Here is a 20,963-nt window from a genome sequence, read left to right on the forward strand (position 1 = left end):
GGGGGGGGGACTTCTGGAGGGCCGAGGAGTAGATCTCTGAAGATTCCCCAGCCTCTTGATGAAATGCCATTGTTATTTTGATGCATATTTTACTTGTTGGATGTTGAATTTTGTTAAGTATTCTGAGTAATTGCTTTGAATTTTTAAGATATTAAAATGCTTTTGGGGAAAGGATTTCAAATATAGGAGGTACTCTTATTTAGCAAACATTTATGATGTCTGCCTATAGTGCTGGGCAGGAGGGAAGAAACTTACAAGCAGGACAACTGAATTTTAGCATCAGAAGGATTTCAGAGATCACTGTGTGGAATTCCCTCATTTTACTAAGAGGAGGCCTGGAGGCTGGAGAGATTGTGGCTGGTTGCAGGGTAGAAGGAGTTAATGGCAGAGCTGGGAAGGTGTTTTCCATCAGGGTAGATTAGATTTTGCTGCAGTAACAAGTAACGTCAAACCTCTGAGATTAACTCAATAAAAGTATATCTTGCTTCTATCACAGTTCAAGGAAGGCCAGAGAACCTGGGTGGGCAGCTCATCTCTAATCAGGAATCTGGGCTTTTTCTGTCTTGAGACTCCTTTGCTTTCAGCCATGGAGACAGAGGAAAGAGAGGGGATTGAAGACCATCTGTGACCTTTCCGAGGCCATGGATGAAAACAGTACCTACCTTTCACCCCGTTGATCAGTCAGAATTTGATAGCATGACATCTCATAATATGACAGAGGAGACTGGGAAGTACAGAGGAGAAGCATAAACAAAAGTAGTCTTGGCCCAGGAGCCAGAGCTTAGGACTTCTTCTCTAGTGCTTTCATTCTCTCGAGAAAGTTTTTGAGTTTCTACCACGTGCCAGGCACTGTGCTCAGTGAAGGAGCTATTTTCGCTGTTTAGTTGCTAAGCTGTGTCCAGCTCTTTGCGACCCCGTGAACTGCAGCACGCCAGGCTTCCCTGACCTTCACTATCTCCCAGAGTTTGCTCAAACTCATGTCCATTGAGTTGGTGATGCAATTTAACCATCTTATCCTCTGCCACCCCGTTCTCCTTTTGCCTTCAATCTTTTCCAGCATCAGGGTTTTTTTTTCCCCAATAAATTGGCTCTTCGCATCAAGTGGTCAAAGTATTGGAGCTTCAGTTTTAGCATCAGTCCTTCCAATGAATATTCAGAGTTGATTTTCTTAAGGATTGACTGGTTTGATTTCCTTTCAGTCCAAAGAGTCTTTACCAGCACCATAATTCAAAAGTATTCAATTTTTTGGCACTCAGCCTTCTTTATGGACCAACTCTCACATCCTTACATGACTACTAGAAAAACCATAGCTTTGACTAGATGGACCTTTGTCGACAAAATGATGTCTCTGCTTTTTAACATGCTGTCTAGGTTTGTCATTGCTTTCCTTCCAAAGACTGAGCGTCTTTTAATTTCGTGGCTGCAGTCACCGTCCATAGTGATTTTGGAGCCCAAGGAAATAAAACACGTCACCGTTCATGCTTTTTCCCCTTCTATTTGCCATGAAGTGATGGGACCAGATGTCATGATGTTAGTTTTTTAAATATTGAGTTTCAAGCCAGCTTGAAGATTCAGGGGATCTTCCTAGCCCAGGTATTAAACCCGTGTCTCTTGCATCTCCTGCATTGGCAGGCAGATTCTTTACCACTAGGACCACCTGGGAAGCCCATGAAAGAGAAAAGTTAGGGGGCAAAAACCTAATTTTGGCATGGTCCCTCTCACCATGGAGTTTGCATTCCCCCAGGGAAGACAGACAGTAATCATTCCTCACACAAGTACATGTGAAATGACAACTGTGATACAAGCTAAGAAGGAAAGGTTCAAGGTCTAGATGTGACTTATTCTGAGATACCAGTGACGGCTTCCCAGAGGAAACAGTGGGCTTCCCTGGTGGCTCAGACAGTAACGAATCCGCCTGCAATGTGGGAGACCTGGGTTCGATCACTGAGTTGGGAAGGTCCCTTAGAGGAGGGCATGGCAACCCACTCCAGTATTCTTGCCTGGAGAATCCCCATGGACAGAGGAGCCTGGTGGGCCACAGTCCATGGGGTTGCAAAGAGTCAGACACGACTGAGTGACTAAGCACAGAGGAAGCAGTGATCTAAAAGACTAAAGCTCATGCAGCAAAGAAGGAAAAAGAGTGTTCTGGGCAGAGAAAGAGTACAGGCAAGGCCCCTGTGACGGAGCTGCATGCTGGGCGAGAGTCAGCAGTGTGCTGGTCAACCAACTCTGGAGGAGGAGGGAATTGATTTTTCACATTTGTTGATTTCTCTGGTGTAAATACTCCTATCGTGGTCAGTTTCCAGCCGCCAACAAATTCCCGAGCATTCACTAGTAGGAGCGGTTCCAGCACACAACTGGCCCAAGCTCTGTGTGAGATGAGACTAAAGGGAGAGACGGGGGCTGGGGCACCGGGCTTGTGGGTCATGACGGAGTGTGTTCTCAGGCGGGGCAGCGGGATATAGTCCAACCTATGCTTGAAGAAAGCTCCTCTGGTTGCTGTATTGCAAACAGATTGGAGGGGGACAAAGTGGACGCTGGTGGATTGGACAGGGGGCCACAGTGGGCATGCAGGGGAGGGCTGCCAAGCTTCTGTCATGACATATAATCATGTGATGGGCTGAGGTTCTAATCCTTTGTCTTTATGGACACTAGACAGCGATGATCCAATGGCAGATAGTTTTTAAAACTTCAAGCTTTCTGAGCCTTGATTTCCATATCTGTAGAGTGGACACAATCATCTCCACTTCATGAAGATATTGTGAGGATCTAAAGCATCAGTTCAGTTCAGTCGCTCAGTCGTGTCCAACTCTTTGCGACCCCATGAATTGCAGCACGCCAGGCCTCCCTGTCCATCACCAACTCCTGGAGTTCACTCAAACTCACATCCGTCGAGTCAGTGATGCCATGCAGCCATCTCATCCTCTGTCGTCCACTTCTGCTCCTGCCCCCAATCCCTCCCAGCCTCACAGTCTTTTCCAATGAGTCAACTCTTCACATGAGGTGGCCAAAGTACTGGAGTTTCAGCTTTAGCATCATTCCTTCCAAAGAAATCCCAGGGCTGATCTCCTTCAGAATGGACTGGTTGGATCTCCTTGCAGTCCAAGGGACTCTCAAGAATCTTATCCAACACCACAGTTCAAAAGCATCAATTCTTCAGCACTCAGCCTTCTTCACAGTCCAACTCTCACATCCATACATGACCACTGGAAAAATCATAGCCTTGACTAGACGGACCTTTGTTGGCAAAGTAATGTCTCTGCTTTTGAATATGCTATCTAGGTTAGTCATAACTTTCCTTCCAAGGAGTAAGCATCTTTTAATTTCATGGCTGCAGTCACCATCTGCAGTGATTTTGGAGCTCAAAAAGCATAGTGCTGTATAAATAATAGAGGATACTCAATGAATATTAAGAATTAAAATGATTCTATTTGCTCCAGACCCTTTAATTTCTCAATAAAGCAGCTTAGCTTAGTGAAAGGGTAGCTATTGAAGTCACACAGGTATGTATTATTCTATCTTGGTTGCTTATGAACTGAGAGACCCTGGATAGATGAGTCAGCTTAGCTTGCTTGAGCTTTACTTTTCTTCATTTATATAATGAGTGTAGTATATTTGCAAAGGTGGCTGCAATTATTCCCTTTCCTGTGTTCACCATTCTTTGCAATATTATGGCTTTCCAAAAACTGGAGGTCTCTTGCTTCACTTCTTCATCAGGGCTGGCCTTGTGACTTAATTTTGCTGACAGACTGGTGGAAACATGTGCTGATTCTGAGCCTAGGCCTAAGGAGACCTTGCATGCTTCTGCTCTTTGTCGTGGGATCCTGACCAGCCAGCATGTGAAGCCCAGGCTGACCTGTTGGAGGATGAGAGAGCAAGTGGCCCAGGCGTCCGCATGACCACAGCCCACCCAGAAGCTGAGCCGTGCAGCTGACGGCAGCTCACCGCAGACGCATGACGGAGCCCGGCTAACACTAGAAGAACCACCCAACTGAGCCCAGTCAGAGTGCCAGCCCACAGAATTAAGAGCTGAAGGAAGGTTTGGAGTCCTTTTAAGCCACTGACTTTTGGAGTGTTTGCTACACATCCAGAGCTTCGAGTGTAGATGATATTCTGTGCCTCACAGGGTTGCTAGGAGGGTTTGGAAAGCACCCAGTGCAGAGCCTGGTGCACCGAAGTCATATGACTGGTTTCGATCATTACTCCTGCCTCCCTAAGACATCCTCACTGAGAACTTTCAGTAATGCCTGGTGAGTGCACTAGCCATTAAAATCCTATAAGAGTCAATCCTGGGGACCTTAACACTTAACATGGTGATAGCTTCCTGATCCAGCCTCCACAGAACCAACTTTCCAGATTACTCCAGTGTCTCCAGTCCAATTGCTGTGTTCATCTCCAAATCTTTTCATGCCAGTTGTTCTCCATATTTATATGTATATAATATGTCAACTAACGAGATAGAGGGGCTTCCTGGGTGGCTCACTGGTAAAGAATCTACCTGCCAATGCAGGAGACACAGGAAATTCGGGTTCAATCCCTGGGTCTGGAAGATCCTCTGGAGAAGAAAATGGAAACCCACTCCAGTATTCTTGCCTGGAAAATTCCACGGACAGAGGAGCCTGGCGGACAACAGTCCATGGGGTCACAAAGAGTTGGAAATGACTTAGCAACTAAACAACAGTGAGATAGAAGCAGAGTTAGTTCTATAAAAACAAAGGTGAGTACTTTGGAAAGACCCATACAGATAAGCTGCTTTCAGGACTTCCATTAGAATAAGTACTAGCAGGTTACCTGCAAAGGGCTGAGGGAAATTATAAAATTCTAGGATTCTGCCATCAAATTGTTAGGCAAGTGTATTTAAGCTCTTCCTCTGCCGTAAAGAAAGTGAGCCTAGAGGTCACAGGCAATGCAGGCGAAGCATCGTGATATATACAAAAGGAAACTGTTAACGTTTATGAACTACTTCCTGCATGTCAGGCAGGGCTCTGAGCATTTTATCTGTACTAACACATTTCAGAAACTTTAAGAAAGATTTCACAAAGCTCTGGTCAGTAAGATATGGGAAAAATAATGAAAACTATGATTTACATTAAAACAGAATCCTTAAGGAGTGTGTGTCATTTTTAACTTTTTATTGAAGTATAACCTAAGGGCTTGGAATGAAAACTGACCTTTTCCAGTCCTGTGGCCACTGCTGAGTTTTCCAGATTTGCTGGCATATTGAGTGTAGCACTTTCACAGCATCATCTTCTAGGATTTGAAATAGCTCAACTGGAATTCCATCACCTCCACTAGCTATGTTCAGTTCAGTCGCTCAGTCGTGTCTGACTCTTTGCGACCCCATGAATCGCAGCACACCAGGCCTCCCTGTCCATCACCAACTCCCGGAGTTCACTCAAACTCACGTCCATCGAGTAGTTGATGCCGTCCAGTCATCTCATCCTCTGTCGTCCCCTTTTCCTCCTGACCCCAATCCCTCCCAGCATCAGAGTCTTTTCCAATGAGTCAACTCTTCGCATGAGGTGGCCAAAGTACTGGAGTTTCAGCCTTAGCATCAGTCCTTCCAAAGAAATCCCAGGGCTGATCTCCTTCAGAATGGACTGGTTGGATCTCCTTGCAGTCCAAGGGACTCTCAAGAGTCTTCTCCAACACCACAGTTCAAAAGCATCAATTCTTTGGCACTCAGCCTTCTTCACAGTCCAACTCTCACTTCCAAACATGACCACTGGAAAAACCATAGCCTTGACTAGACAGAGCTTGGTTGGCAAAGTAATGTCTCTGCTTTTGAATATGCTGTCTAGGTTGGTCATAACTTTCCTTCCAGGGAGTAAGCGTCTTTTAATTTCATGGCTGCAGTCACCATCTGCAGTGATTTTGTAGCCCCCAAAAATAAAGTCTGACACTGTTTCCACTGTTTCCCCATCTATTTCCCATGAAGTGATGCTAGCTATGTTAGTAGTGATCAAATCAGTACAGATCCAAAATCACTGCAGATGGTGACTGCAACCATGAAATTAAAAGATGCTTGCTCCTTGGAAGAAAAGCTATGACCAACCTAGACAGCATATTAAAAAGCAGAGACATGACTTTACCAACAAAGGTCTGTCTAGTCAAGGCTATGGTTTTTCCAGTAATCATGTATGGATGTGAGAGTTGAACTATAATGAAAGCTGAGCACCGAAGAATTGATGCTTTTGAGCTGTGGTGCTGGAGAAGACTCTTGAGAATCCATTGGACAGCAAGGAGATCCAACCAGTCAATCCTAGAGGAAATCAGTCCTGAATATTCATTGGAAAGACTGATGCTGATTCCAATACTTTGGCTGCCTGATGCGAAGAACCGACTCATTGGAAAAGACCCTGATGCTGGGAAAGATTGAAGGCAGAAGGAGAAGGGGACGGCAGAGGATGAGATGGTTGGATGGCATCATGACACGATGGACATGAGTTTGAGTAAGCTCTGGAAGTTGTTGATGGACAGGGAAGCCTGGCATGCTGCAGTCCATGGGGTCACAAAGAGTCAGACGCAACTGAGCGACTGAACTGAACTGAACCTATGGGCAAGAAGTGCACAGATTATAATTTAGCTCATTTTGCAAAAAGGACACATCTGTTCTATCTAGCACTCAGATAAAAAAACAGAGCAATGTTCACCTCCCAGGAATTCTTTATGCATTGTTGTCTAAAATTTCCCATTCTTAACGAGCATTTTTAGATGGACAGAGCAGTCCCGGTTTCCATAGTGTAAGAACAAGCTTCCAGGGGAAAGGAAGCTTCCAGGGGAAAGGAAGCTTCCAGACAAGAGGACGTGTCTGTGCTGTCCACCAATGGGAGGATGCTGCCACCTAGAGGAGACAAGAGGAAATGGACTCTCCCCTCCAGGTCTTCACTGTGGGAGGAGCTGTGGCCAGACAGTCCTCTGTGGTGGTCTGGGCCAGTGGTCAGGCTGGAAGGTAGTACTGTGTAGTGGTCAAGTCAGAGGATGGCACAAGCTACCCCAGAGTGATTCTGGTCCCACCAGGGAACCAGCTGAGTGGGCAGTGGCAAAGCACCTTGTGTGCTAAGTCGCTTCAGTCCTGTCCGACTCTTTGCGACCCTATCACCAGGCTCCTCTGTCCATGGGATTCTGCAGGCAAGAATACTGGAGTGGGTTACCATTTCCTCCTCCAGGGAGACCTTCCGGAACCAGGGACCGAACTTGTGTCTCTTGTGTCTCCTGCAATGGTAAGAGAGCGGGTACTTTACCCCTAGAGTCATATCTGGGTGAGTCTCCGTTTTTGCCATCTATACATGGAGAGAATTAAGTAATATAACAGGTAGGAAGTGCTTGGCCCCAAGCCTGGTTCATAGCGTAAGACTGTTGGAAATTATGACTCTCGTGCTGAGAGGCTAGGGCCGAATGGAAAACTAGAGGTCATATGGTGGAGAAGAAGCACTGCTTATTGTTGTTACTGAAAAACACCTCTTGGATTTACCCAGTGGTTAAAAATCTACCTGCCAATGCAGGGGACATGGGTCCGATCCCTACTCCAGGAAGATCCCACATGCCTCAGGGCAACTGAGCCCCGCTCCACAACCACTCAACCTGCGCTCTAGAGCCAGTGTTCCTCAACAAGAGAAGCCACCACAGGGAGAAGCCTGCATACCACAGCTAGGGAGCAGCCTTTGCTTCCTGCCACTAGAGAAAGCCCGCATGCAGCCACAAAGACCCAGCACAGCCCCAAATGAATACGTTTTTAAAAAGAAAGAAAAATATTTCCCCACATGAAGTTTTATGTAGAAATTGAACTTGTAAACAAAACACAAGATGCTCTGGATGAAGAAGGAGCAGAGAGAAGAATCGTGTGGGTTCCCCCATCCCCACATCACACAGCAGCACCTCTGAGGAGCTTCCAAGTGGCTCAAAGGCACCCATGAAGCCACTGATGTTGGTTGACACCCTCATTTCACAGCCGGGGACACCGAGGGCCAGACAAGAGAAGGGACTCCTTCGAGTCACCAGACTTTGTAACTGAGGTGGGCTGAGCCTCCAGACCTTGTGACTCCACATCCAGTGTTCCCCTCAGGCTCTCTGCTGACCGCACAAACCATTCACAGATTTGTTTCTTGGCTGATGGTGAAGGGCCTAAGGGGCCCTCTCAAAGAATGGTCTCCTTTCCCCTCATTCAAATCATGGTGGACTTCCAGGCGGAGGTGGAGTAGGAGGACGTGGGGAGGTGTTTTGGGGAAGACTTCATGCCATACTGGAGAAGAAATCTCAGAGGCAAAGTCAAGTCAAGTTGGTGAATTTGAGGAGCTCTGTATGCAAAGCCAGGTGTCAAAGAGGTAAAACCCCAGAGAAGGTTTAGGGAATTATTGTGAAACAAAATCGATTCATCAGTGAAAAGTACTTTGAAGGTGGCTAAGTGCTAAACTTTGGCCACCTCATGCGAAGAGTTGACTCATTGGAAAAGACTCTGATGCTGGGAGGGATTGGGGGCAGGAGGAGAAGGGGATGACAGAGGATGAGATGGCTGGATGGCATCACTGACTCGATGGACGTGAGTCTGGGTGAACTCCGGGAGATGGTGATGGACAGGGAGGCCTGGCGTGCTGCGATTCATGGGGTCGCAAAGAGTCGGACAGGACTGAGTGACTGAACTGAACTGAAGTGCTAAACAAACAAGATGTTTATTATCATCAATGTTATCATGACACCTTATATGAATCAATAGGCCTGGAAGGGATCCTAATTAGGTAAGGAATTGATGCTGTGAGTAAAACACCACCAATGAAAATAACAAAATGCGAATTTCTGGGCCCCATTTCTACCAGGGAGGCTGATCCAGGGTCACTGGTGTCTCCCTGTGTTAAAGATGAATGAGATCTCTACCTTCCATCACTGCTCATAAAGAAAATCCATCATCCTCTTCTGCTCACAGAATTGAGTTATTTATTGATTGCTGATAACACTAATTACATTCGATGCCTTACCTTCAAAATTTGAAGTGCTCATAATTAGCAAATATATGTCAGGAATGAATGAAGGTGACATTCACTCTTTTCTGTAAGTACAATGAGAATGGCATCTCTTTCTTTTGTAAATAATCTCACTTGATACAATGTAAAATTAAGATCATTCTTGAAAATACCAATCTTGGTTTCTGTGTACTATGGCAACTGGTGGATGTGACTGATAATCTCCAAAGATGACCATCAATTTCTTCCCTCTCTGTAACTCCTTGCTTCCTCGTATGGAGATGGAGAAGCTGCTTCCCTCACCTTTGATGTGGGCCAACCTTGGTGATTTTCTGGACAACAGAATCCACAGAAGGGATGCTCTGAGACTTCCAAGACTAAGTCATAGGAAACCTCCCAGCTTCCGCCTCTTGGAATGCTCACTGGAGATGCTCCCTCTACGAGCCCTTTCCAAATTCTGGGAAGGCCAAGTACATGGGAAAGCCTTGTATAGAAGCTCCAGTCAACAGCCTAGCTGAGCTCCCAGCCCACAGCCCACACAGGCTGTGATGAGTGAGCCACGTGGGATGTCCAGCTCAGTTGAGCCTTCAGACGACAGCAGCCCCAGCCACGACCTGAATGAACGCAACTGTCTGAAAGATCCTAAGTGAGATCTGCTCATCTGAGTCCAATCAACCGCTGAGACATGAGAGCTAATTACAAAGTACCGTTTCAGGCCACTGAGATCTGGGACTCTTTGTCACATCACAATAGATAATCTGAACGTGTCAATATTTGTGAACCTACTGCCAGTGTATTCTGTCTCCTGTTCACATAAATCTTTCTGCAGAAGTATAATTCAAACAGAAGGATTAAAAAAAAAATCTCCTGAGACTTCAGAGCTTTTTTTCCCATGTCCTGTGAAAATAATCTTCAAAGAGAAACCTGTAATTTGGTGCAACCATTCTCCTTGATGATAATGCTGCAATGGACATCTCTGTATTCATAAAGAGCATAAATGCTTGTAAGATGCTCTGTCAAATCAGGACAGGACTGTTGGACTTTCTTCTCCCACTTATATAATGGGACAGAAATACAAGCCTGTGACTCTGCTAGATTTCTTATTTTAATAAATGAATAGTCTGTCATTTAAATTAACATGGGAAATGCATGTTTTCCAGTGAACTCCTCAGGGGGCACTGGTGTGGGTGATCCAGGGACCATAGTTTGAGAAACATCGGAGTGCTCCTGTGCCTGGGGAGGCGAGCAGAGCAGGGCCCTGGTTTCTTCCTGGTTGTTTTCCTGCATCCGCTCCACCAGCTTTCTGGCTCCATCAGTGTGCACCGCCTCTATCCCTGCCTGCGTCTATCTCCCACCCGTTTTCTACCTGCCCTGAAGGAAAGCCACCGGTTTTCAGGAATCAAGAACCAGGTTCTCTCTGCTCTCCTGGGGGTTCCACCTCGCACACTCTGGCCAGAAAGCTTCCCCCTTGCCCACTTCCCTGCCCGCTGCCACTACTGCCCTTGGCTCCATTCTGGGCATCTCACAGTGCCCTCCACCCACAGCCACCTGCCCCTCAGGAGCTCCATCTGCTAACCTCAGGGGCCGAGAGGTACCCAGCGTGGGCGAGCTGGCACCCTCTCTGTGGGTATCGTAGCAGGAAATGGCAGCAAAGTCACTTCCCTCGCCCAGCCCCCAATTGCCTTAATCAAACCCATAGGGCTTTATTTTAAAAAAAGAAAAGTGATATTTATAGTTAAATAAATAGGATTCCTCAGTAATGAGTGTGTATCTGTTCACAGTGCCCTCATTTTCTTTCTTTTTTTTAAAATTGTTTTCTAGGATATAATTGATGTTTAAAAACCACACATATTTAATGGGCCTTTGTAAAGTTAAATGAATTAACACAAGCAAAGGGCTTAGAACAGCAGTCATTGCATTTGAAGCATCTGGGGAATACTAGTTGTTATTTGTATTGTTGTCATTATTATTAATCAGAGCTTCTCTGAAGATAGCAGTAAACGTGGAGTTTCTTGGAAGTCTCTATAGTTTTACCCTAAGAAAGTATGTGATTCTGCATTCTCATCCACCATGGATTTTTTATTGGCCTTGAAATAATGTGTTTTAAATGAGCCCAGGAGGTGAAACAAAAATTAGTCCCAGATTTCTTCTATGGCTTCTGTCATTGCTGGTCCAGCATAGAAATGGGAAATACTCACCTTTAAGTCGCTCATCTCTCCCTCATCTCTCCCTCTAGTTTGCCCTGGGCTTCCCCGTCCTGATCTGGTCACAGCTCCTTGACAACCCGAGGGTGCGGGCTGGGCCAACGCACTGCTGTTCACAGAATGTATATGGTTAACAGGGCCACGTCCGGACTCAGACGGCTGGGTTCACATCTCAGCTACTCTACTAATAGCTGTGGCCAGTTGCTCCACTTCTTTTAAGCCTCAATTTTCTCGTCTGTAATATGGGGTGAGGATGGTAAATACCAGAATTATCATGTTGTAAGAAATGAGTCAGGTAACTCTGCACCACAGTGCCCAGCTACAAATAGTGTTAGCTCTGGTTAGGTGGTGTCCTGATGGCAAATCCTGGGATTTAGAAGCTGTTTAAGATCCACTCTGTGGTGAACCTTGTGTTAGATGTGTTTTTAGGGGTGTGTGTGCGTGTGTGTGTGTGTGTGCGCATGTGTGTGTGTGTGTGTGAGATGTGTGTGCCTCTCCAATTCAGTGGTTCCCATTTGGGAGCAATTTTGCCTTCCAGGAGACACTTGGCAATGTCCGGAGACATTTTTGGTGGTCACTGTTGGGAGAAGGGGAGTGGCTACGTGTAAAGGATAAGAATGCTGCTAAACATCTCACAAGGCACAGGACTGTCCCCATTCCCCGACAAAAAAATCATCTGGTAAAATGTCAATTCACATATGTCCTGGCACAGACGGTAAAGAATCTGCCTGCAATGCAGGAGACCCGGGTTCGATCCCTGGGTCGGGAAGATTTCCTGGAGATGGGCGTGGCAACCCACTCCAGCATTCTTGCCTGGAGAATTCCATCGATAGAGGAGCCTGGCGGGCTACAGTCCATGGGGTTGCAAAGAGTCGGACACGACTGAGCGACTAACACCTTCAAATGTCATTAGTGCTGAGGTTAGAAATCCCTGTTCTGGTTAAAATATAAGCTTCGTAAGGACAGGGGCTGCCTCTCTGCCCATTGATGTATCCCCAGACTGCAGCAAAGCACTTGGTCCTCAATAAGTCTCTGCTTAGTGGATGATTGGCACGAGTGAATGATGATCATGGTTCTCAGTGGGTAGAGGTGTCTGTGGGACTGGTGAGCACGTGGTTTGGCTGTAGCCTGCTCCCCTGCCTGAGAAGTCATCAAACCTGGCAGAAAGGGTCCCAAGCCCAGAGGGTAGTAGAAGGGTAGGTTAGGGTGAGCCCTGGGATGCAGGTCTCTCTGGGAGCTGGCTGGTGGATCATGGGTTCATGCAGTCTACACCAAGCATAGCATTCAGGAAAGTCATCAGAAAACTCTCACACAGCAGCCATCAGAGCAGAGATTCACCTCGGAGCCTCCTGGAGGCAGGGCCCATGGTTTGCAGGCCCCCGGAACACCTCAGTCGGGTTATTTTGCCATCAGCAGTGTTGAGTGGTCCTGATGGGGGCTGGAGGTGGTGCTAGTGTTGCCTGCAAAGCACTTAGGACAAATCCTCTAGGATCTGCTGATTTCAGCAATCTCCCTGTTTCTTTAGTGATCACTTCCTGCCCTGAAAAGTGCTACCTCCCAGCATTTCTGCAAGTTTGAGAAGGGAATCCACATCAGCGAATTCCAGCAACCCTCTCGCTCTAGGCCCAGCATCCCTTGTGCAGAGACAAGCGGGCGGAGGCCCCAACCTGTCCTGTTCACATCCCGCTCTCCTTCCCGCAGAGCAGGGAGCCCCCGTGCATGGTGAGGGCACAAGACAGAGACTAGGGGTGCTGTCCTTCGAAACTGTATCTTCTTGAGCCTCCTTTCAGGTCCACATGACAGTGGCTGACAGAGAGACCTTGGAAGTGAGTCCAGAGCATCGTCCGGCCAAGTAGTGACCGAAGGCTTTTCATGCTGGTAACAGGATCTCGCTTGATCTTTTCCAGGAGTGCAGCTCTGAACTGGTAAATACTTTCAGGCTTCGGGAATTGCAAAGTAAGCTTTGTGATCAAAAGCTTACTTAAAAAAATGTATTTAAAAAAAATGTAGGTATAATATTTGATTTTAAATTTAACAGAAGAAACTGAGGTTATGCGAAATAAGTTTCTGATCAGATAACTGCTCTTCTCTACAAGGTATTAATTTAAGAGATTCTTTTAAGGTGAAAAAGCAGAGCATGGAAAAATTAGATTAGAGCTATTATAGTGTTTTTTTAAACTCCATGTTTTAATTTGAAGCAGAAGAGGTTGACACCCACAAGGCTCCGTGAGACGTTGTTCAGCAAATCCTTCACTCTTTCTCTCCTCACAGCTGGACGACACTCCCCAGTGTCCTTGGTGATCGAGTTGATCCTGCGCTTTAGGTGACGCCCTACGGGCAAGAGTGCTGTGGGTCAGCGTCATGGCCTGTGAAGACAGCAGTGGGCGGCCCTCCATGCTCCTCCCCGTCCCACTGACTGGATGCGTGCAAACCCAGCCACCTGGCCCAGCTGACTGCCAGGGTGCAGACACCTGGAGCCCTCAATCACCAATTAAGGCAGAGCTGCTGCCAATCAGGAAACAACTATTTGAAACTTCTATCACGTTTGAGCCTTTATATATTCCAGATGTGTTTGTTAAGGTAGTTAACATGACCTTAACCAGTCCTCTTGTTCTATAATTAAATTGGTACAATAATCACCATAGTTTTTCCAATATGTGGTTTTTTTTTTTTATATTGACTGTTGGTTTTATTCACAAATTGGAGAAGGAAATGGCAACCCACTCCAGTGTTCTTGCTTGGAGAGCCCCATGAACAGAGGAGCCTGGCAGGCTGCAGGCCATGGGGTCTCAAAGAGTCAGACACGACTGAGCGACTAACACTTTATTCACAAATAAATCCTTTCAGGAAAACCCCTAATAATAATGGCTAAAATTTATTGGGCTCTTACTATGTGACAGACACTATGCTAATTACTTACATGTACTAATCCATGTAATTTTTGCAATAGTCGTACTATGTATGAATGCCATCCCCATTATATAGATGAGTAAACCAAGGCACAGCGAGGTTATGTAAAACAATACAGCTGAAAATTCCAGAGCTGGATTTCACCAGTTTAGGCAGTTTGGCTCTGAGTTCATTTTCTTCCCCTCAGTATCAAACATTTTAGGGAGTTAGATTCCTTAAGTTCTTGTGGGGTTCATTGCCTTATTTACTTATTTATCAAACTGCTTGTAATACCCTATTATGTGGTACCAAATTCCACGAACATATAAAGTCTCAACTCTGTTTTTCTAGGTATCTTCCTCTTAGAATCATCTGGCTCTTTTTCTAACAAGATTAATTGCTCTCTAGGCCTGCTCTGAGGAGGAGGCAATGGCACCCCATTCCAGTACTCTTGCCTGGAAAATCCCATGGACGGAGGAGCCTGGTGGGCTGCAGTCCATGGGGTTGCTGACGGTCGGACACAACTGAGCGACTTCACTTTCACTTCCATGCATTGGAGAAGGAAATGGCAACCCACTCCAGTGTTCTTGCCTGGAGAATCCCAGGGATGGGGGAGCCTGGTGGGCTGCCATCTCTGGGGTCGCACAGAGTCGGACAAGACTGAAGTGACTTAGCAGCAGCAGCAGCAGCCGGCCTGTTCTGTTAGCTGCAATTCTGGAACTTCTCTCTATCACACTCCTAGGTTGTATGCCACATTTTTCTCTTTCTTTGGTGCAAGAAAGAGGACTCCATTTGCTGGAGCACATCCTGAAGAACTTTCTCAGAAAGTGACTGTGAGAGACAAATGTTCTTAGTATTGGTAAATCCGAAAATGTCTCTTTTCTGAACTTCAGACTGTAGTCAGTGCTGCGGCCGCTTGGGCGTAGAGATGTGGACTGGACGCTGTTTGGTCTCTTGCTTTCAGGAGCGTGCCCATACTGTTCCTGCTGCCCAGTTTCTGGGCCAGTCTGAGTCTCGCTCCTTTAACAGCGATCTTTGTTCTTGTTGTTTCTCTTTAAAAAGTCCTACTGTTTAGAAGACCTGCTCTTTATGCTTGGGGTTTGTTTCACCACGGTGGATGTGGGCACCTTTCTATTCATTGTTCTGGGCATACTGTGGACCCATCTGTCTAAATACCCGATCCTGAGTGCTTAGTCATGTCTGACTCATGCAGACCCCGTGGACTGGAGCCCACCAGGCTCCTCTGTCCATGGGATTCTTCAGGCAAGAACACTGGAGTGGGTTGCCATTCCCTTCTCCAGGGGATCTTCCCTACCTCGGAATTGAACCTGGGTCTCATGCATTGTAGGCAGATTCTTTACCATCTGAGCCATCAGGGAAGCCCATGTGGTCCTTAGCTCTGAGAAGTACTTTTGTTCATTTTCCCAATTCTTTTTTTGGAATTCCAATTAGTTAGATGTTACACTTTCTAGATCAGTCTTTCATGTTTCGTATTTTTCTCATATTTTCTATCCTTTTCTCTTTTTCTTTTACCATCTGGAAATTCCCTTGTCTTTATAAATCAAACTTTTAATTCATTTTTAATTGTGGCAATGGGCCTTTCACTTTTCAAGAACTCTGTTATCTTTATAGCAACTCTTGCTTTTCTTGGTTGCAACACCTTCACAAATTTTTCTGCAGAAATTCTGAAAACTATTGTTTATCACCTGTACTAACTCTATTTCCTTTAGATTTAACTTTACCATTTATTTATCTTATGCTTCCAGTATGGCTGTTAGCATAACTGATGCCACCTCGGGCCCTTACAGTTTCTCCTGACCTTTCACTGACTCTACCCATCACTTCTCTGTCATTAAGAGCTTTGGTTAATAATCATTAAGACCAGGTGGCCTCTATGCTCTGTTAGTCCCCAGTGATGAAAACTTTTCCTGACGTATTATTCCCAGCACCCAGGAGATTAGTTACCCATTTCTAAATCTTGACTTAGGAATGCATGTCCTGTTTCCGAGCATCTACCCCCATGCTGCTGCTGCTGCTGCTAAGTCACATCAGTCGTGTCCGACTCTGTGCGACCCCATAAACGGCAGCCCACCAGGCTCCCCCGTCCCTGGGATTCTCCAGGCAAGAACACTAGAGTGGGTTGCCATTTCCTTCTCCAATGCATGAAAGTGAAAAGTGAAAGTGAAGTCACTCAGTCGTGTCCGACTGTCAGCGACCCCATGGACTGCAGCCCTTCAGGCTCCTCCGTCCATGGGACTCTCCAGGCAAGAGGACTGGAGTGGGGTGCCACTGCCTTCTCCATACCCTAGGTTAACTATGAAATTGTCCCGGGAGCCGCTGGCAGTGTGGAGTGAGGCTGGAAGTGCTTCTGGATCACTGGCTGCCCAAGCCAGAGCGCACCGTGTGAGCAGGTTCAGTTCAGTTCAGTTCAGTTCAGTCGCTCAGTCATGTCCGACTCTGTGACCCCATGAATCGCAGCACGCCAGGCCTCCCTGTCCATCACCAACTCCCGGAGTTCACCCAGACTCACGTCCATCGAGTCAGTGATGCCATCCAGCCATCTCATCCTCTGTCGTCCCCTTCTCCTCCTGTCCCCAATCCCTCCCAGCATCAGAGTCTTTTCCAATGAGTCAACTCTTCGCATGAGGTGAGCAGGTTACCCTACAGTAAATCGATTCATTGACTCTGTGGAGCTGCCTGACTCATTTTTTCACCTCCTCAGTTTGATGAACACTTTTCCTTCCCTCCATCCTTTCTTCCCTCAGGGACTTCTACTGAGACCAAAAGAAAAAAGAAGCTCTTTCTGATGGGATCTGTGGCTGTAACAATAATGGAAATCAGTCCTTGCCAGGTGCCACCTTTTAGAGGTTTGAGACACAAGTCCACAAGGGAAAGTAGAATCCAGAGATGTTGGGAAATACTAATTCCTGGATTCAGCTGTGCCTGAAGTCAGCCTAATCTTTGGTTTAATGAGTCACTGATTTTTGTTTCCTTTGTCTTATCCAGTTTGAAAAAAATTCTATTATTTGCAACCAACAGAGCTCCAAATTACATAACTAACCAGTTACCTACTGACCTTTGGCAAGTCCTTTCAAGTTTTAAAACTCAATGTCCTCATCTGTAAGGTGAGGGTTGGGATCCTGGCCTCCCTTGAGGGTTGTGATGAGGCTCGAGTGAGAGGCTGAGTTTGATCACCCTTTAAAACTGTAGAATGCTCTGTGTGCTCAGTCACTTCAGTTGTGTCCGACTCTGTGTTCCCGTGGATCATAGCCCCTCTGTCCATGGGAATTTCCTGGTAAGAATACTGGAGTGGGTTGCCATGCCCTCCTCCAGGGGATCTTCCCAAACCAGGGATCCAACCCAAGTCTCTTGCATTGCAGGCAGATTCTTTACCTGCTGAGCCAGCGGGGCTCCATTGGGGAAACCCCATAAAATGGTATAAATGCACATAATTATTATTGTGGGAATTCTGGTATTTGAGATATTCCCATTTCTGTCACTTGGGAACCACATAAATGACCAAGAACTGTCCCCGATCAAGCTGGGGCCTAGAGATGAGTATTCTGTGCCACAGAGTGGGCTCTGGACAGGACACACAGACTCTGACCCCTGGCCTGGTGTGGGTATCGTCCCTAGACTGTGATCTAGTCTGCTAGGGACTGGTAGCTCAGCTGGTAAAGATCCCCTGGAGAAGGGATAGGATACCCACTCCAGTATTCTTGGGCTTCCCTGGTGGCTCAGACGATAAAGAATCCACCTGCAATGCGGGAGCCCTGGGTTCGATCCCTGGGTTGGAAAGATCCCCTGGAGGAGGGCATGGCAACCCACTCCAGTATTCTTGCCTGGAGAGTCCCATGGACAGAGGAGCCTGGCGGGCTACAGTCCAAGGGGTCACAAAGAGTCGGACACACTGAGTGACTAAGTCATTACAACATCCTTACAATTGATATTGTAATGATTCACGCTTTTATTTAGTCCCTTTGTTGGGGTCGGTTTTTCTTTATTTTTCCTCCAGCCAAAAGAATCACTAAATCTTTATTTCTTTGGAAAACTAAAACCAAACCAAAGTAAGCGGACTTGGTCTTCTGGCTGGTTCCCACTGTGAGGAAGGAGCCCTGGGCTGGCGTGTTTGGCAGGGGCGCTTCTCCAGGACAGAGCTGGAACGGATGGGTTTCTTAATGTTTGTTTAGTGCTCTGGGCCTGTGAAGGGCCCTGGGGTCTCTTACTGGGTTTGTTACTGATGTTTAGTGAGCCGTAAAACCCTGATTTCCTGCCTGCACTCCCAGCCATAAAATAACCGTTTGCTACAGCCTGTAAACACCCCTTGGTCAGCAGGCCCGGCTCCCAAGGTCTGAGGAGCTGGTTCACCAACATCCTGCAGGGGCCTGCTGATAGCATTTCCTGCCTTTCTGCTCCGCCCTGCTGGCTCCTCTGACTTGCTCCCCAGATGTGGACTCACAGTCCTGGTTTTGCCAGCCTTGCCCTTCAGGACAGGCAGGGCTCTGTGTTGGGAGCAGAGGTCTCAAGGGACTGCTGTGTCTGACCCTGAACGTGTAGCCTCAGCCCTCTCTGCTCGCCACACAGAACTCAGGTGGGCTCGTCTCAGGGCCAGGGGCCAGCTGAAGCCACCGCCCCCAGGGAAGCCTCAGCCTCTATGAGGCCCTGCTCAGACTGCACTGCGGGCTTCACATTAGGAAGGTCTACTGGCCTGAAAGGTCTCAGAAGCCTGGCCCACACCTTCACCTTCTGTCTCGGGGTCCCTGCCTCTAGCTGCAGGACCGGACCAAGGGTTGTATCCCCACCGTACACACACCTCGACTCTGCAGCTGCTATGGCCGCCATTGGCAGACTCTCCTGAGAGTGAGGGCATTTGGTCCAATTCCCTCCAGAGACTGGGAGAAGTGATGGGGGAGGCTGGGTCTGGCTCCTTCCAGCCTGAGGAGAAATTCCCACATCTGAGCACCGTCCAAGAGGACAGTCGACCTTGCGGGCAGTGAGTCCCCTGTCATTTTGAGAGAAAAGGGACACAACACTCATCTTACTCTAGTTGAAGCCAAACAGGAAAACCATTAACTCACCCACCCAACTCACGGAACGGCAGAGGCTGGGTTATCCTGTCTGCGGACCCAGGGTCTCCACATTTTGTCCTGACCTCCCATTCCTTCAAAATCCTCCGACGGGTCCGGAGGCCAATCCTGAAGCTGTGATTTAACAGGAAAGAGCGGTCTTCTCTTTTCAACAGCCACGTGTAAAACCCTAGGGACGGTGCCTGGTTGGCCTAGGTTGGGTGGTGCGCCCACCCCTTGTGCCAGTCACAGAGTCTGAGGTGGGGGACGGGTGAGGGTCCCTCTCTTCAGGAGAAACATGCTGAGTGGCGCCAATCTGAGCTCAGAGGGAAGTGTGCACACCCGTACCAGACAAGGGGGGAACTCAAGCACTAGGCAAGTGCTCTAAGTGCCTCTGGAAGGAGCTGTGAGGGAATTTCTTCTGGGGGAAGAGTTGGCCTAGACATGCGGTAAGCCCTTCTCAGCTGCTCTCTGGACATCACGTCTCATGCTCTGTGGGAGGGTCATCCTCCCTGTCACTCCAGAGACTGCCAAGGCAGTGCGGGGCACGGGGAGGGAGCCTGTGCATAAATGACTAGTGTGCTCTCCACCGTGTAAAACCTGGGAGCTTTCACAGCTGTGAGTCTGGAGACGTCCTCAGAGGTCAGTCTGTGTTTGCTGCGGGCATACACCTGGTCCCAAGGAGCCGTGAGCTTGGACCGGGTCCCCGCTCTGCAGAAGCAGATCTGCCTATGGGTACAGGACTGCCTCCCCGTGCAGCTCCGGGCCTCCACCCGCATCGTGGAGCAAAGGTGTGAACTTGCCCTGTGTTGTGGGTCAGGCACACAGCTCCTGCCACTCTCTGCGTGGACCCTGCTCAGCAGAGCCCCAGCCTTTCAGTTTCATTCCCAAGGCCACTCAAGGTGATGCCTGTGGGGGTCCTGTAGGGCCTCCTTATGCGCTAAAGCCAATGTGACAGAGTGAACACTTTCTCTGGCTCGCCACCCCTTGTGCTGGCCAGTGGGTGAGCTTTTCACGAGGCCGAGGTGGGCAGACGGATAATTAAACAGATACAGACAGGGGCAGTGGTTGTCTCAGGGCACATCCCCCTCTCCTCGTGGAAAAGAAGCGTGTTGCACACACAAACCTTTAAGCTGCATTTGTGAATCCTGGAAATGGATCCATGACTGTCTGCTAGCTGGACGTGATGCCTGTGGAGGGCATCCTTGTACCATCTCATCAAGGAGTTGGTATGGTATGGTTTTCTCCCAACAGGACAGCGAGCTGCCTGGGCAGGCTTTCTTCACATACACACTCCTTCCCCAAGCACAGGTGCCAGAGTGCTAGGACCGTTCTAAACCTCTGCCTCTGCAGTGGCCTTAAACAGCACCAAGAGCTCCTGCAGGACCAGGAGCAGGCAGTGAGAAGAGCTGGGTGGCCGTAGGTCTCCTATGGGACCCTAACCTCAGCTCCGGCTGACCGCCCAGGCTTCTGGAACCTCCTTTGACTCTGACACCTGGCACTTTTTCCTCTCTTACTCTCAAGTTCAGCTCTGCCTCCCGTGGAAGTGGGCATCCAGCATTCTATGTGTTGAGGGGTAGGGGAGCAGACTCTCTCTAATCACTTCCCCATGGGCAGGTGGGTGGGTTTTTCCCTTCTTTGCTTCCTTCCCTCCCTCCTTCTTTTCTTCTTATGGAAACATAATTTACATGCAGTAAAATCCCCACTTTTGGTGTGTGGCTCTATACGTTTTGATAAAGGCACACAATTGTGTGGACCTTCTCACAATCAGGATAGAGAACATCTCTATCACCCCAAAATGTTCCTCGCCCTGTGCCCCTTTGTAATCAACAAGCTCACCCCCCTCA

At 47.7% G+C, this 20,963-nt stretch overlaps 1 long non-coding RNA gene across 1 annotated transcript; it reads left to right on the plus strand.

Annotated features, from left to right (window-relative positions):
• The first annotated feature begins 12,617 nt into the window (after positions 1-12,617).
• LOC147358495 (uncharacterized) lies at positions 12,618-13,800 on the plus strand. Its single transcript, XR_015141698.1, has 2 exons — positions 12,618-13,086; positions 13,433-13,800. It is a non-coding gene; the product is annotated as an uncharacterized LOC147358495 (long non-coding RNA).
• The last annotated feature ends 7,163 nt before the right edge of the window (positions 13,801-20,963 follow it).

The sequence above is a fragment of the Bos grunniens genome, chromosome 15, assembly GCF_055505025.1.
Source record: "Bos grunniens cultivar Pamir isolate PY7600 chromosome 15, Bosgru_T2T1.0, whole genome shotgun sequence".
Taxonomy (NCBI): domain Eukaryota; kingdom Metazoa; phylum Chordata; class Mammalia; order Artiodactyla; family Bovidae; genus Bos; species Bos grunniens.